Source organism: Erythranthe guttata, chromosome 10, assembly GCF_056151865.1.
Source record: "Erythranthe guttata isolate IM_541 chromosome 10, IM_541, whole genome shotgun sequence".
Taxonomy (NCBI): domain Eukaryota; kingdom Viridiplantae; phylum Streptophyta; class Magnoliopsida; order Lamiales; family Phrymaceae; genus Erythranthe; species Erythranthe guttata.
Window position 1 is genome coordinate 13659167 of NC_142542.1, and position 18345 is coordinate 13677511.

The 18345-nt window shown below is 35.1% G+C and overlaps 1 long non-coding RNA gene and 1 pseudogene across 1 annotated transcript; both read left to right on the forward strand.

Moving 5' to 3' along the window:
• The first annotated feature begins 8831 nt into the window (after positions 1-8831).
• LOC148767589 (uncharacterized) lies at positions 8832-10623 on the forward strand (annotated as a pseudogene).
• Positions 10624-15818: 5195 nt separating this feature from the next.
• On the forward strand, positions 15819-17605 carry LOC148767590 (uncharacterized). Its single transcript, XR_016033876.1, has 2 exons — positions 15819-16166; positions 17007-17605. It is a non-coding gene; the product is annotated as an uncharacterized LOC148767590 (long non-coding RNA).
• The last annotated feature ends 740 nt before the right edge of the window (positions 17606-18345 follow it).

An 18345-nucleotide genomic window follows, 5' to 3' on the forward strand; every position in this document is an offset into this window, starting at 1 on the left:
GCAACTTCTGCTTTAATGTGCTTGTTGCGCTCGGAACCAAAGGTCCGTTTCCGTTGCTTGATTGGCTTAAGTCTCTTATCGACTTTGAGTCGATATAGAGCCACCGTAGGGGGTATCCCCATCAAGTCTTCGGCCTTCCAAGAATACACGTCCTCATTATGTCGAAGAAAGTTAACCAGTTGACCCGCCATCACTTGGTCTAAATAAGATCCGATGCGTGGGAGCCTAGAGCTATCACCAGGTGTGAGCTCTACCAATTTTAGTTTTTCGACAATTTCTAGCTTGCGTTGTCTTCAGGTACGCTGATCAACATATCATTATCTACTTCGACGATCGCGTTGACCCATTTCCGTCTGTCATGATTTGGGGTGTCGTCTCCCCTTCCTGATGGCTTAGTTTTTTTGGAGGGCTCCCGTAGAGCCCTTGCATAGTACTTGCGAGCGAGGCATTTATCTCCAAGAGCTTCTCCCATCCTGTAAGAAGTGGAGAATTTTAGCTTCTGGTGAAAGGAGGAAGGCACTGCATCGAATGTATGGATAATTGGTCTCACTAAGATGATGTTGTAGGGAGATGGCTTATCGACTGTAAGGAATTTCACCATCTACTCGACATGGGCTATCCCCCATTGAGATGGGTAATTCTACCTCTCTCGTGGAGAATACATCTTCTCCTGTGAACCCTTTTAGTGGTGTGCTCACGGGGCTGAATTGGGCGTTGTCTATGCCCAATTGCTTAAACGTGTGGATGTACATCGGCTGAGCTCCCGCCGTAGACTAGTATCTTCTTGACCAAGAAGCTGGCCACATAAGCTGTGATTACCAGAGCGTCTTTGTGAGCTTCAGCCGGACCTTCTAAGTCGGAGGAATTGAAGACAATACTTGTATCAGGTTTCTGTATCTGATAGACAGATGCAGAAGAGGATACGTGATCTTGATTTACGTGTGCTGATCGGGTGAGGGCGAACCTCGCATTTTGCGAGTCTCCACCCGCTGGTCCTCTAGAGATAAAGGCAATAACTCCCCGCGTGGGTTGATTGTCATTGTTATCTTGGTAGCATCGATGACCTCCCTCATCTCGTCGTTGCTGTTGATCTCGATGGTTGTCTCGATGTGGGGGGTCATCTTGCCGTTTGTTTCAGGATTTGTCGATGTATTCGCCCAAGTGTCCCTGCTTGATTAGCCTTTAAATTGCGAGTTTAAGTTGCGCACATTCCTCGGTGGTATGCCCTTTATCTTTATGGAAACGACTGTAGTGGTCTGACCTTTCCCTTTTCATGTTGTGGTGGGACATGGAGGTCCGCCAAGCCTTTTCGTTCTATAACTTGAAGGATTTCCGTGAGGTGGGCATTGAGTGTAGTGAACCGACTATATGAGGAAGATGATTGGACCTGAGTTGTAGGTGGAGAACGTCGATGATCTCATCGTCTAGAGTCGTGGTAATCATCTTCTCTCTTCCTCTTGGGAGAGGCGAAGGTGGAGGCCTCCTCTATGCGCATATATTTCTCTGCGCGATTTAACAGTTCATTCAAATTGACTGGAGGTCTTCCTGCGATAGACTCCTTGGATCTAATTGGCTTCATATTCTGCTACATAATTCCCGAGAGCCTTTCTTCTCCCACGCTGGGGACTTCATGAACAGCCTCCACAAATCATTTGATGTAGCTGCGGAGGGTTTCATTCTATCTTTGGATAACCGTGAAGAGGTGTGCTGGAGTTTTAGCATATTGCTTGTTGATGGGGAATTGGTTGGTGAAGCGATCCGATAATCGAGAGAAGGTTTCGATTGATCCTGTGGGCAAGAAGTTGAACCAGTTCATTGTCCTTTAGAAGAGTGTAGTGCGGAACATCTTGCACATTGCCGCATCCGTTGGGCCATATAGATCGGCCATAGCGTGGAACTTCTCAATGTGTTCTTATGGGTCAGTAGTTCCGTCGAACTGAGGCAGGCCCGTGACTTTCACTACTTGAGGTAGTACCTCATTGGGTATGTCAATAGTAAAGGGATTGCGCCTTACTGGAGCTGATGCCCTTCCGTTAATAGGGTTGTCTAATTGGGGAAGAGGATTGAGGTGAGACACTCTGCTTTTTATTTCATCCTCTCCATCATTAGGTGGAGAAGCTCGCCAGGGAGAGGCATTACCCCTTGGAGGTGAATGCGGGCGTTGTTACCTGCGTTGTGCCTCTCTACAATGAGTGGATTGCTGCATCCGGGACCTTGGGTCCGAAGTGGATGACGATGACACACTTATTCGGGGGTCGTTGTCTTGGGGTGGTGGCGGTGCTACGGGGGGTATCACTGGAGGAGCGTTGGCTCTCGCTGTGGCGATGCATTGGGACATTGCTTCAGCAGCACGAGTAGACGCTTCTGTGATCATACGTTGAAGGGCCTCTTCGGTTATCTTAACCGTTCGAGGAGCGGGGAGTGGATAATCCTGCAGGGGATCTATGGGGACATCAAGAGGTGGGTCGCGTGGTGGTTCTTGATTACAAGGAGGAAGTGGCAAGCCAGGGCCTCCACGAGGTGGGAGGTTGTTAGCAGTGTCACGTTCTACTCGAGCAGATGTCTAAGGAACATCATGCGCGCTACGTGATCTTGTATGCATTCTCACAGACAGCGCCATAATGATGATGCTAGAATTAGATCAACTAAAATAGTTGGAGTAGGGTGAGTTGGGAGAGCAAAATGGATCATTTCTTACGTGCTTCATGATGTTGAGACTCTTGATGATCTTGAGATTCCTACGAACAGAATACACGTAAACTAAGCCGGGGATTGATCCGGCAGAAACCCCTCCGACGCTCAAGTTAGACGTGCGGATAGTGAAGATAGTAAAGAGAATATAGGCAGTCGAATTGCTCGAAATATAGAACGTACCTTTAATCAATGAATTAAATCTTTATTTATACTTGTTGATTGGCTGAAATTAATTTATTGGACCCAAACCTTATTTGAAGGTGATCGAATTCTCGTGGTAGTGGTCTTCTAAATTGGGCTTGTGGCCCATTAAGTGAATTGTAGGCCCATTGAGCTTGTTAGATCGGCCCAATTAGGCATATCAACTGTGTATGTCTTATTTTGAAAGCGAAAAAAGACAAAACCTCTTAGAAGTCCACTTAAAGATATGAATTTTATAGAAATATTTATGCAGTTGTCAAAATGTTTTAGAGATTTCCATGAACATTCTAATAATTTCTCCATTGTATTTACATAACTATTGTATTTGCCTACTAGAAGGAACCCATTATAATAGCTGGACTAAATCAATTCTCATCGTCCATTAGCAAGGTGGAGAAATATAAATATGAATATGATATCATTTGTAAACTAACGAGACAACACCATTAAACAGTTAGTTCCCTTTGGTTTTGGGTAAAGTTTCATTGAGAAATTTAGCTGCTTGTAACCCACGTTTGCTATATTGAACAAAAATCAAGGAATATCCTGAACCCAATTACCTATCCGTATTTAATGGATTTAATATTGCCCAATTCATCAACCCACATTGCACACTCCAAGTGAAACTATCATAATAGCTTTTTAGGTCACACACACATGGCATCTAATTTCCAATCCATCTAAATCAGACGTTCTCCTTTCAACTCATGAAGTGTATCAAAACAACAAAATACGTGTGACTCTGAACATCCACAAGTTTTTTTGTGAATATCTTTATATAATCTTGATTTCAACTTGAAGGTAATTTGGTACCACGATTTGGACACTTTTGCCCTAACACGCATAAAAATGAATTTTTCTTTTTTCGTTTGGTCACATATTTGTTCCCATTTTTCACGATAACTCCTGAACATACAAATTGATTGAAAAATATTATTTTGATAGACATAATGTTTATATAACAATCTGTGGTTGTGATTGATGTCTATGTGCATGGTTTCTATAGTTATACGATTGAGGATTCAAATTGTACGATTTGATTCGATTTGAATCATTTTCGATTCAAATCGCTGAATAAATCATATATATTTTTTAAAAAGCGTATGATTTACAATTCGATTTATAAGAATTACGATTCAAAATTCATACGATTTTCAAAAAATGTATATTTTTTTAGAATGAAATTAAAAATTATACTAAAATAGTAGGTTTTAATTACAAACACTAGTTAATTGCGATAATTTCTCGTAATACCAATACATTGACATCTTATCATGACTATTTTTCTCTTCTTTTAATATTGTTCATCACCATTTATATTTAAAATAAGAAAGAATTTCGATAATATTTTTATGGTACTTTACAACTCTATTTATATTTTAAAGTAGGGGATAGATTCAAGAGAGTTTTATTGTGATTTTTTTTCCCAATCTTTATTTGATTTACTCCGATATATCGATTGCCATCAATTAATCACATACTTGAGTTTGTATGAGATCTTGAATTTGTATTTTTCATTCATTGTACCTACTAATAATAAAAAATTACATTGATAAATACTACAAATTAAATGATATAAATCATACTCTTTCAATACTGAACTTTTTGCTTTTATTGTGTTAAATTTTTTGGGAAAATAAGTAGACCCCCTTCAAATAGAAAATTAGTAGACCCCCTCATTTGGAAAAATCACGTAAAGTAGAACCCCTTCAAATACATAATTTGAGAAAACCCCCCTTAGATTATACTCTAGTTATGTTTTAGACATGAAATTCCAATATTATGCTTCAACAACTCTAATTTCAATTTATTTTCTTTATTTCTTTTCCCGTATTTTCTCTTCTCTGTTTTCCCACCAATGACCAGCCCTTCTCTTCCTCCCGAAAACGCAGAAGCTCCCCATGGCGGCGCGGCAACCCAAATCCAGATAACGCGGCCTCTAGCCGTCGGAGCTTCATATCTCCTACGCCCTTATGGTGGCACTCAAGCGAGCCTAAGACCACCGACGGCGCGACTACTCGAAGCAACTGCAGTCCCTTCTCACTATGAGAGTCGATCTATTCTAGTCGTCGGAGAAGAAGAAGAACATCAATCTCCGTGAGGGTGGAAATGAGAGGATTTGGTGTGGTGACGGTGGTGGGATGGTGATGGTGTGGTGCGGCGACGGTTAGATCCTTAATGGACTATGTATAATAGTCGATTAAGGTTAATCGACTATGTTCAGTAGTCGATTAAGGTTAATCGACTAAGTTCGATTAAGGTTAATTGATATCGTTTTTTAATTCATTTTTTGGATTTTTGTTTATTGTTTCTTTATTTTGCCACACATAGTTGGACTTAGGGGCATAGCGATGGTGCCTTTTTGTTCTGCCATGTCAATCCATCGTCCGATTTGTATAAATCAATTACAATTTTTATATATTTTGTTGTTTCGTAAAACAATAGTCGATTTTTAATTTTTAACTTTTTTGTAGTTTTTTTTGTTATTTGTTTCGGTTATTTATCAATTGGATTCTTTTGTTGAATCGTGTTAGGTTCCATTAAGGGCATTACGGTTATTTTTGTTACTTTAGTAGTCCATTTCATTATTATACGGTCATTTTAGTAGTCAGTTCGTTAATCGACTACGCTGTAGTCGATTCATACCATAGTCGATTAATATACCTGACAAGGAAAAAAGTTAAAAACAATTGAAAAAAAGAATAAAAAAATAGTTTAAATTTTTTTTAATGTTAATTATTTTTTTAAATAATAAAATAATAATTTAAAATAACAAAAATTAATTTAAAAAAAAAAGAGGAAAAACGAGATTGGGGATTGGTGTAGTGGAAACAAGATAGTGTAAGGACACTTTTGGGATTAGAGAGAAGATGACAGGATCATGAGTTTATCTCAAAGAGTGACATATAATTTAGGTCTCTCCCTGTTAATGAAAGGTTTGAAAGGATTTTCTCAAAGAGCCCTAAATTTTTTAGAAAGTCCATTTATTATTAATTTTAAATATTAGCATCTTAATCATATAACTTCCGTAGTTTGGTTGTAAATTCTCTATCCAATACATATCTTTTGTTGTTTTTACTTATTCCGATACAATGTCTCGTAAATATGTGTACATCATTAATTATATTAACATTTATAATACCTTTAAAGAAAACGATTTTCGATTTGATCCACGATTTTAATAACCATGTCTATATGCACACACATTACTTATTACATTACTTATTATTATAGAAAATTTGATTCATATATATATATATATATATATATTTTTTTTTTTTTTTTTTTTTTTTTTGGCCGAAAAAACTTTATTATTCCATTATTATCGAAGACTTGGGGCCTCGTTAAAAATCTTGTGGGCCTACACAAGGTAAAAGAGTACCCCTACAATGGTAATAAAAAGTCTGGGGCAACCCTAACCTTTCTAATACAAAAAGGCCCTAAAATGGGGCTAAAATGAAATAAACTATAAAGCTGCCTAATAAAGCTAAAAAAACGAAAATAACATAATTGCCCCCATTTGTTGCCACTAATGTAATTATCCAAAATATCTTCTTTGCCAACTTCCATTATCACCTGACGAACAATGCTCTTCCTATTCACCATCATTATCCCAATATTTGCTGGAATTGCTAGAATGACCCCCACCCAAGTTGCTAGTAAAAATGCATTTGCTTGCCAATTCCACCAGCATGCCTTGCTTTTAATTTGCGCCCTCATTTGCTTCTTGAAAATCTACGAAACTGAGGAATTCCAATCCTATCGTGAAGTAATAAAGGTCTAATATAGCGAGGAAGTTCGTTTACAACTTTAAATAGCTTCCTCTCTTTGTGCTCATGAGCCAACTTAGCTAACCCATCTGCCACCCGATTACCCTCTCGATAAATATGCATCACGTGCCAATCGTCCTTGAGAAGTCTTCTAATGCATCTGATGACGTAAATTAACTCCCATGCAACTATGGCTTTATGATAAATCATATCGATAACTAATTTGGAATCTGACTCCACTTTAACCTGTGTAAAACCCATCTCATGACAAATTCGCAACCCATCGAGAATTGTCTGGGCTTCTGCAAGAATGTGATTACCTTGACCGTAAAAATTAGAAAAACCTCGAATAAAAGATCCATCATGAGTCCGAATTAACCAACCACCGGAACATTCATCCCCTTTTCTTGAGCCGTCCACGTTGACCTTGACTTGAAGTGGATTCGGATGGTTCCACTTTATCCAGCTGCCCCTAGTCAATGGAGGTGACTTAACCTCCAAATTTAATTGTTGGATTATGAGGTGACCCATCAGTTTCATTGGGAGTTTTCCCAAGAAAGCGTCGTTCAAAGCTCGAAGATGTGAGAATATACTTCGAGTAATAGTGGTCGTATTCATCGGAGTATCCTCGAAGATTGCCCTGCACCAACTTTTCCAAATCTCCCAACAACCGAACATGAGAGTACCAAGCTCCATAAAACCGTCTTGAGTGTTAATACTAGCATCAACCATCCAAACTTGAACTAGATGCTTCATAGATCCATAAACATAAGGTTTCTGCCAAATCCGTGCGTAATTACTCCAAACACCACGAGCAATATCCGACTGAATGAATAAATGAGAAAGACTTTCTTGCTTAGGAGCAGCACAACACTGACATTTGGATGGAGTCATGCAGCCCCGCCTTCGAAGAGCCAAGTCCACCGGGATCGCTCCATATGACAGTTTCCAGAAAAATGCACCTATGTTATATGGAATTTTAGGATGCCAAATTTTTTTCGCCAAAGGATTCGGAGAAGCTTTGGAACGGATCAACTCCCAATATTCAGCCACATTAAAATTCCCAGAAATCGATTTTGTGAAGATTAATCTATCCTCAACCCTCTCATCTAGTTCAATAAGATCGAAGATCGTTTGTTGTTCCGGCTGCAGTTGAGGAGTAAATTGTTGCGGCTGTTCCTTAGCCTCCCTGAAAGAGATAGATTGAGTATCATCAAGACCTTCATTGTCGATCCAACGATCTCTCCAAAAATCGATATCCCCTTTTCCCACGATCCATCTACTATAATTCTCCAAGAGTTGTAGATGAGGGAATAATTCTCGCCACAGTAAAGAAGCATGAGCTGGAATTTGGCTTTGAAAGTCATACCCGTATTTTGCTCTGGCGAACCGAGCCCAAAGCGTTTTACCTTCGAGGACCCGCCATGCCAACTTACCCGCCATAATCTTCTTAGTGTCTAGCAATGAGCAAAAACCAAGGCCACCTTCATCTTTCGGCTGACAGATAGTCGTCCAATTGATCCAATTAATCCCAGATCCTTCATATTTACCCCATAAAAATTTACGAAAAAGCCTCTCCATTCTGACTATGGTTTGCTTGGGAACCACGGCTGATGAAAGAGTGTGGGTGGGAAGGCTAAAAAGAACCGAACGTACCAATGTAATTCTACCACCAAACGATAGTAACTTCGATTGCCATCCTGCCAGCCGATGTTGAACCTGTTGGATCAAATAATCAAAATGTTTCACGAGACAACGGCCTTTGTATATTGGAACCCCGAGATATTTCAACGGCCCCGAGATATATATATATATCAACGTAAAAATTATAGAAAACAAAAATTGAAGTAAATTTCGGAAATTTAAAGCATTCTTATTTAACAAAAATGTACTTTTATGGAAAAAGATAAAACCAAAAATAGAAAGAAAACACCATAAGGAGGGCAATCGAGACCATGATAGTTAAACTCGCGGGATACCGTGATATTTATCGAGATACGGTATTGTCCAAATCAAAACGATACAACTAAGACTCTGTATCGGCTATGTTTGAATATTTGATTTTGAGTTAAATATAATTAATTAATTGTTTTTGAATTTCTAAAATCAATTTTTATTATTATATTATTTTTTCTCTAAAAAGGGAGTTACTTTGAAAAAACAACGATGAATGGAGCACTGAAAGATAGAGAGTTAGTGATTCGTGATATATATAGATGCATGTATGCCAATGCTCTACCTTTCAACTTGGTGAGAAGCCCCTTATTTACTCAAATGTTCAAGTCAGTTGGGGAGTAGGGTAAAGGTTTGAAGCATGATCCTTCTTATCATGAGTTAAGAGTTTCTTACCTTAAGGATGAAGTTGATCATGTCAAAGACTCCATGGAGAAATATAAAGACTAATGAAAAAGATAGCGATGCACATTGATGTGTGATGGTTGGACCGATGAAAAATCTTAGTCAATCACTAATTTCTAGTCAATAGTCCAAGTGAGACGGTATTTTTGAAATCCATCAACATTAGTAATTTGATCAAGGATGGTCAAAAAATGTTTGAGTTATTGGATAAGGTGATTGTAGAAATTGGGGTTGAGAATGTTGTTCAAGTTGTAACTGATGGTGCTTCTAATATTGTGTCTGCCGGGGAGAAGTTGGAAGAGAAATACCTAAGTTTATGTTGGTCTCCTTATGCTGCCCATTGCCTTGACTTAGTGCTTGAGACATTGGAAAACTCCTCATCTTCCATTCCACCATTACAAATGCCAAAAGGATTACCATTTACATATATAGATATCCATGGGTTCTAGCACTATGCATTCTGAAAGAAGGGAATTGACAAGACCGGTTGTAACAAGGTTGCAACTTCTTTTCTTACTTCATGTTGCATCTTGAATAAAAAAAGTACCATTAAGTCCATATTTGTTTCGGATGCATGGACTTCAAGTTGTTATGCTCGTAAGCATGATGGTTTGAACCTTATTTCGTGCAATGTCAAATTTAGAATTCTATCAAATATTGTTTGCAATGTGTGGGTCCAATTGTTAGAGTATTAAGGCTTGTAGACGGTGACTCAAAACCTGCAATGCTATATATTTATGAAGCAATGGATAGAGCCAAAAAACAAATATCTCGCAATTTCAATAATATGGAGTCAATGTATAAGCTATGGAAAATAATTGACCTTTGCTAGAACCGGCAACTTCATAGACCACTTTGTGCGGCGTCATATTATCTTAATTCTAAATAAGTGTTAGTTAAATCTATTGAATAATTATTATTTTCTTGTTAAATTCATATTTCATGAATAATTTTGTTTGTTATTAATTTATTTTATATTTTTATTACATTATGCTTAGGGGTTTGATCCAAATAGCGATGTCATATATGGTTTACATAAAACCATTGAGAAGATGATTGCGGATGATACTAGGACTAGAATTTTGATTGATTCACAACTGGAAAAATTCAAGAAAGCGCATGGGCTGTTTGGATTGAAAATGGCTAAGGAAACTAGGGAAATAAAACAACCTGGTATTCTTTTGCCTATAATTTACTTTGGAATTGTAGTTCTTAAATGAAATATTATTATTTACTTACTAAATATATTTAATATGCAAAATATATTTTATGTCTTCTTTTTTGTTACAATAGCTCTTTGGTGGGAAAGTTATGGTGGAGAAGTACAAGAGTTGCAAAAGATTGCTATGAGAATTTTGAGTCTCACACATGTGAGAGGAATTGGAGTACATTTGAACATGTGCATACAAAAAGAAGAAACCGCTTGGAGCAACAAAGACTTAATGCACTTGGATATGTTAATTACAATCTCCAACTTGATGTGAGGCAAAAAAATCAAGTAGAGAGGGGAGAAGCGTATGATTCAATATGCTTATCGTATATTGAATCAGATGATAAGTGGATCACTGAAAAAAGAGGACTCTTGCTCACCGAAAGATAGTTCATGGATGATGTACATGAAGATTTTATCTTTCATAAAGGAGCTCCAAGCTCAAAACGCAAAAGAGTTTTATTTTATTTTATTATTATTATACTATCATTCAATATTATTTAATATTTTTCTTACATTAATTAGGTCAAAGAAAATTAAACGCCATGTTTGATATTGTTAAGAGAAGAAAGGGAAATGCCAACGTTGGAGTTGAAGATGAAGAGATTAATGAACATGAGGATGAAGACAATCGTTTGAAATTGATGGATGAAAAAATTTAAGTGAAATTAATCTTGAAGATTATGAGTGATATATTAGTCTTTTATAAATTAGGGATTCAAATTTAAAGTTTGTTGATGTTATTTTAAGAACAACTATGACTTTTTTTCCTATTTTATAATGCAACGTTGAAATGTTGAAATTTGAACGTTCTTGATGTTTATAATACAACTATGATTTTTTTCCTATTTTATAAGTTTATAGTACTTTCATTATGCATATATATATATATATATATATATATATATATATATATATATATATATATATATATACATATATATATATATATATGTATATATATATATATTATATCTTTAATAGTTATTAAATATCATACGATACGATATGCGAAGGAAAACGATACATAGATATTTTCCGATTCGATAATCATGCATGATCGAGACCCACCAAAGTGTACCTAATCAATCAATCCAAATAATTGACGGAGAAAACAATCCAATAATTTCCCATCCGCCAATCCTCTATACCAGACACCTATGGCTAACATTTGACTAAATTTACACCTCATAAAATAATACTATTACTGTTGGATATTTAACTTTTTTTAAGTCAAAATATTATTCAAGGTTTTAACTTTCTTTAAAATCAATTTTATTTACTTATTTAGTCAGTTTTATTTTATGTAGTTAGTGAGCGGTTATTTTTAGCTTCGTGGTTAATTATCTTAATACATGATTAATTAATTCACTAACCCAGTAACCCATTATCTCCTCTAGTGTGTTTATTTCGTGCAGGACAAGGAGCTCTTGGGTTCCGTAAATATGAGAAGTTTTGAGTTCATTTCTTACGAGTTTCTGAAGAGAGTTGAGAGCCAAGAGTTTTGGGTGTTGCAACACTTTCAACAGCACCTTATTTTTCTCACTACATAATTGGGTATGTTTGTATTTAATAGGGTAAATAGCACTTGACCCCTATGTGGTTTCACAATTTTGCACTTAACCCCCATGTGGTATCAATATAGGCGGTTAACCCCCATGTGGTTTATAATAAGTATAGCTTTCACCAAATATTGTGTTAGAGTTAACTGTGAGTGTATTGCACTCGCCCAACTCGCAAGTGGCCGAGTGTTTCCACCCTATAAACTTCTGAAATTATCCATATTGCCCTTCTTATATGAATCTCACACCCATTTTAATTTCTTTAAATTATTAGCAAATTACACGCATTTATTTACTTCAAAAATATATGCATTAGCAAAATACCAAAAATACATAAATTACTAAGGGATAGACACACACATACACACACAAACAAGCAAACATTTTTGAAGCACAAGCACACGTTCAATGGCAAACAAATACACGACCTTTTATATTGGGATTGCTTTCAATAATAAAAAATCTTGTTTTTATTCATTTTTTATACATGTTGATATAACATATGCTTTTAAATTTTAAATATCACAAAATATTACGAGTAAAAAACTCGAACCAAACAAGCACATTGTGTATAATCGAAGGCAAATGAAGAATTACATGAACAATATCTACATGTAAACGCTAGCAAACGATTATATCAAAACTGTAAAATTCTCAAAATTGTAAAATGCATATTACATAAGAATGGAGTTAAAATAAATGGTTGGTGGACCAGTTTCTTATACTGTGAACAATATTAAAATGTGGACCATTTCAAATATAAATAAATTAATATATTCTACAATATTTTAAAATTGGAATTGGACCACAACGACTTTAATTAAAATACTTGCCCAAATAAATAGATTCCCCCATTAAACAATTACAACTACAGAGACATACTAGATGCCAAATTCTGAACCGAAAACATTATCTCGATACCAAAGTTTTTGTATTTTACCCCTAAAATTACTGTCAAATGGACAGTGATAATCAATAATTTAAAAAAAAAACATGTGTAACAGCAAGATTTAACAAAAATATAGTATTAAATCAAAAGCTTACACTGGAGTTGTCATCACCAAGTTTTGCATGGATATATCTTCCGCAATCACACTACATGGAACTCTTGTTCATCTGTTCTTTCCGTAGCAACCAAATATTGTGAGCCCTAATTTTTTGTCAAGTTAAGAAAACCCATTTTTTTGTCAAGTTAAGATAACCCTATTTTTTGTCAATTGAAATAAAGTTCTTGACTGTATTTTAACAATCACGAATAACAGAGATTAGAAAAGTAAAAGGACATAAGAGACATTTACTTTTCCCGTTACTTAATTTGACGGCAGCTACTCTTAATAAACCACATGGGGGTTAACCGCCTATATTGATACCACATGGGGGTTAAGTGCAAAATAGTGAAACCACGTACGTAGGGGTCAAGTGCTATTTACCCTATTTAATATCATTAAATATTGGTCTGTACTCATAGGGCCCTTTTGGTTTGCATTACTAGGCATGATGGGATGTATTGTACCCCATAGTACAATTTTGGTTCACATGTTTTGCCATCCTTGACATCCGAGCCCACTGATTTAATCACTCATTTGATTTCATTAGTTGTCAAGCCAATTTTTGTTTGACAACTTATCCCTTTTAATTATCCCACCATTACACTCATGTGAATTTTCGAAAATACCCTTACAACAAATGAAAATTACAAATATATTACATACAAATATCCAACTCACTATTAAATTATATTTTGATAGCTATTCGATTATTATACAGATTACCACATCAAATTCACGACTAATTACACAAAAAATGCATGAACATCTAAATGGAAAAAAATACCCAGATTAGTTCAACTAATTCCGCAAACACAAATTTGTGCAAATATAACCTCATGTATATCATATTGAATTACTACAAAAACATCGAGGAGAAATGAAGATCATTCAAAATTAATGTTAGGGAATGACTAAATCAATTATACATAATGACCAAATTAACAGGTTCACGTGTGATAACGAGTTTGAAAGATTACACATACTAAATATGGAGATCAGTGCAGTTCAAAGTCCAACAATAAGGCTTCACTTGTATAGGTAGACATGGATTTGTACCTGTTTTACGCAAGTCAAGAATCGACAACCTGGGTTAGCATGGGTCCAAGAAGTTTGTAAGGCGAATGTAAAGCACAATCACAAAATTGTTGTCGCTGGCCATTTGAATAGAATCCACCATACCCGTTGATGCTCGAACTCCTACGCGAAGTATTGCTACTAACGCTCATACGGGAAAACAATTGTAAAACGGGATTCAATAGTCGGGATTTTTTCGTCACTTATCGGAGGAAAAACTTAGGGTTTAGGAGTGAAAGGGGGTCAAAAATGAAAGAGGCGTATGGTTGGTAAATATTGTATTTCAGGGGCATTACAGTCATTTTGCAAATAATCCCACATTAAACTGGTTTATCAGCTATACAAAACACGGTGTTGTTCATCGTGGGATTATTAGTTTCAGCCCAATACAACCAATCAAAAGACATACCCAGTATTGTGAATTAGCAGTTTAATCCCAATACTACATATCCCATCCATACCTATCTATCCAACTCACACAACCAAAAGGGCCCCTAGAGAGTTCATCTAAGCAAGATTGTCATCGATTCAAGAAATTCTTGTACGAAGAAATCAACTTATGGTTTCTTCATAAAAAAAAAATATCTTGGCTTCTCTCTTAAGTATTCTATGAATACTATTTTGATAAGTTTTTGCCCGTAAAACACATCCACAAGTTATATACTTGTGAATCATGGTTTAAAACTTGTGTTATTTTAATTTCCGCTACACAGCATTTCTTTATGCAAGTTTTTGTTTATTTATTTGTGCAAATCTCTGGTTTTATCATTTATATATTCATTTTACACTGAATCTATACCACCGATTTCTTTCCATTGGTATCAGAGCCAACACTTGACTTGTACTAAGTGTGAGTCATGTTTTTCAGTGGCATAGATTCGTTATGGAGATTCAAGATGGTTGTATATCTTTGAGTGCATTTCATAAAATTGATTTTGGTGAATCTTCTTTTGCTCATATGATTTCATTGACGATACAAAGACACATATTTATGCTGAAAATAAGAAATTATCATTTTTTTATAAAAAAAAAAATCAGATTTTTCTCAAAAGTCATATCTCATAAAAATAAAATTTGTCTGTCATTACTATTTCGCTTTTGGTTATATAAGGTCTTTTTGCCGAAAAAAGAAAAGTGATGCGATGTACAAAATAATGTCACATGACATTCGAAACAAAATTTCTAAAACTAAGGCAACTTTGAAAAATACAAAGCAAATATGGGTTCCTAATTCAGGTCTAAGGTGTAATGTTACTAGAAATTTTGTGACAAGTGGCATTTCAGATTATGTATTTGGATAGGGGTTGTTCAAACCATATGACCGGGATAAGGGAACACTTGGCTGACTATGATGTTTTTCATGGTGGACAAGTAACTTATGCTGGAGGTGTCAAGGAAAAAATTGTTGGAAAATGAACAATTGCAATCTAAGGACTTCCCAAACTCACAAGTGTTTTGCATGTTGATGGGCTTAGTGCAAATTTAATTAGCATAAATCCATTATAAATTTATTAGAAATGTTTTCTTCAGATAATATTGAAGGATTTAATTAAGAATTTTAAAGTATTTTTTACCTTTCTAAAGAATTTGACATATAAGAAAACTTAAAAAGAATTTGACAAAGACATCCGAGATGTTTAGAATTGTATTATATGTTTTTTTAGAATATTATGTCCTAACTTATTTTGTAATATCTTAATAGGGGAAATGAGGGATACCCCCAAGTTTTGAAAATATATAGAGATAGGTCCTATGGATTTTTCTTCCCTAGTCAAAAACTCAAATTCTAATCTTAATTTGATAGACCCTCGTAGACAAATAAAAATACTCGTTTTGCCCACTTAGTTAAAATTTAAAACCCTAACCTCCTAACATTTTCTCTCACTTCCTCCCACATTTTTTTCAGCCGTCATTCTCCCATCTCCCACTCTCTCTTTTTTTTCTCTCTCTTCATTTCTCTCTCTAACTCTCTCTTCTCTTTCTTTATCTCTATTCATCTCTCTCTCCTCTTTCTTTCTCTCTCTTCATCTCTCTCTCTCTAACTCTCTCCCTGCCCACAGCCCTCCGCCGCCGCGGCTGCTCCCCCACCTCCTTGCGCCGCCACCACCGCTGCTACCCTCATCTCCTTGCGCTGCCGTCGTCGCGACTCCACCACCGCCTTGCACCGTTGCTCCACCACCGCCTTGCGCCGCTGCTCCGCCACGGCCTTGTGTCGGTCGTCGTTGCTCCTCCCACCGCCTTGAACTCTGTATTAAACCATCTACTTCACCTTTTTAAGTTATTTTTTTTAATTTATGGATGTCCATCTATTTTTAATTTATTTTTTTAAGCTTTGAATTCTTACTATTTCACCTTTTTTAATTATTAATTTTTTTTTTGGTGAAAACCAACTGAATTCGAACAAATCGTGATTCGACAATTTGTAGTCAGATCTAATAGTGAATTTTAGATCTGGAACTGGTGGTGTTTGATTTGTATATATTTACTGCATTTATCAAAAAAAAAAAACAACCAGATCTACTATGTTTTTAAATTAATTTAATTTTTTAATTTAATTTTTTGGATTAATTTATATATATAAAAAAAAAAAAAAAAAAAAAAAAAAAACCAGATCTACTATGTTTTTGAATTAATTTAATTTTTTTTTTTGGATTAATTTTTTTTTATTATAAAATATATGTAAATTCTTTTTTGTATTTATTTGAAGATGATTCGAAATGCCTCTAGTGTCAGAGCTTTGTTTGTCTGTAGTAGAAATTTAATTTGTAGTGGTTACTTAGTCATATACAGTCATATGTAGTCATGTATAGTCATGGCTACATATAACTATACATGACTATAGGACTCGTGCATATACAGTCATATGTAGTCATGTATAGTCATGGCTACATATAAACTATACATGACTATAGGACTTGTAGTATACTATAGTCATTTGTAGTCGATTTCATTCTGCAAATTTATCAACAAAAAAAAATCATTTTCTTTTGTATTTTTCATGTAATCGAACTAGTATGTTCCATTTTGCTATTTAACTCGTATTTATTTGTCGCAGATTTTGCTTTTATTATAATTTTATGACATGCAGAGAATAAGATGCGATGAAGTGCCTTGTGAAGTTGGATTCATGCTACAGTCAGTGGCGGATCCAGGATTTTTGCCAAGGGGGTTCGAAATTGTAGAATAAAAAATTAAAATATCACTTTATAAAAATAGTGGACCAAATATTTATAATTTATAAAGTTTAGGTGAATTGTGGAAATATTTAAAGACCAAAAAGTTGAAAACTATTAAGATTTCAAAAAATTCCATTATTGTGAGGGTGGGTTTCGAACCCATGACCTATTAATAAAAAAAGACATATCTTTACCACTTCAACCAACTCCCTTTTCTGTTATTTTATGTATAATAGTAATATTTACTGAAAATCAAGGGTGTGCAAGTGCACACCCTAGACCATGGCTACATCCGCCACTGGCTACAGTAGTCTAGACTTTATGTCACTATATATAACTATAGATAATTGTAGATAACTATAGTCACCTGTAGTAACATACAGTATGCTATAGGTTGTTTAATGTACAGTAATACTTGTTCATGTTTGAAGAATATATGCATGTGATTGTATTTTTTTCATTTTTTGCTTGTTAGTTGATTTATAATATGAAGATCCAAATTGTGAATTTATTTGTTGGTGTAGATGAATTTTGGGGTAAAAAGACAGTACATGACTACATATAACTATACATGACTTTTGAACTTGTAGTACACTATAGTCATGTGTAGTATACTTTCAGTTCAGTAATATTACCAGAATTTGAATTTATATAAAAAAAAATTAAAAAATTAAATCAAAAAAATTAAAAAAACTAAAAAAATCGAAAAAATAAAAAAATCGAAAAATTAAAAAATCGAAATATTAAAAAATATTTTGTAAAAAAATACTATAATAATAAAAAATGTACAATATATATACAGAAATAAAAAAATTATTAAATTAAAAAGGATGATATATGCAGTACAAAAATACTAAATGCACGTCCAAAATATAAATGCAGTTGGTGAAAATGCTGAATGCAGTTGGGCGAAAATTGTAAATAAGGGCACAATAGTATTTTTGCCTCTTCAGGAGTATCTCAAAGGAAGATATTTAGGGATGGACCTATCCCTATATATTTTCCATATGAGGGGTGTATATCAAATGGACTCGTCTTAAAAAATATCTTCACCAATCTTGATCATGTAAATGATGAGTTTGCTGCTATTAACAATGTAGGTTATTTATATGCTACACCCGGTGAAAATTATACCGGGTGAATTTTTACCATTGATCTATATAGACCAATGTGAATGTTTGTGTTCCCATATATATGAAGGGTAAACATCTACCCGGTGTAGCATGTATATGAATGTTTGTGTTCCCATAT